Here is a 390-nt window from a genome sequence, read left to right on the forward strand (position 1 = left end):
AGTGGTTGAGTGCCCCTGCGTTCAATCCCCGTACCAAAAAAGAAGGAAAAAAAGAAAAGAAAGAAAGAATTCTCTGTGGGGTGTGTGTGTGTGTGTGTGCGTGTGTGTGTGTGTGTGTGTTTTAGCCTGTTAATGTGGTGAACTACATAGATTGATTTTCAAATATTAAACCAACCTTGCACTCTTGGAATAACCCCAGTTGTGTTATCCTCTTTGTGTGTAGTTAGATTGATTTTGCTTGTATTTTGCTAAGTATTTCCAAGTCCAAGGCCATGAGGGATGTTTCTGTATATCTATATAGCTTTTTTTTTTTTTTTTGTGGTGCTGGGGATTGAACCCAGAGCCTTGTGCATACAAGGCAAACACTCTACCAACTGAGCCATATCCCCA

The 390-nt window shown here is 40.3% G+C and overlaps 1 non-coding gene across 1 annotated transcript; it reads right to left on the reverse strand.

Annotated features, from left to right (window-relative positions):
* Positions 1-316: 316 nt before the first annotated feature.
* Positions 317-390, reverse strand: Trnat-ugu (transfer RNA threonine (anticodon UGU)). The gene has a single exon. It is a non-coding gene; the product is annotated as a tRNA-Thr (tRNA).

This window comes from Marmota monax, unplaced genomic scaffold, assembly GCF_021218885.2.
Source record: "Marmota monax isolate L192 unplaced genomic scaffold, Marmota_monax_Labrador192_F-V1.1 WCK01_AAM20220418_F8-fsc00182, whole genome shotgun sequence".
NCBI lineage: Eukaryota > Metazoa > Chordata > Mammalia > Rodentia > Sciuridae > Marmota > Marmota monax.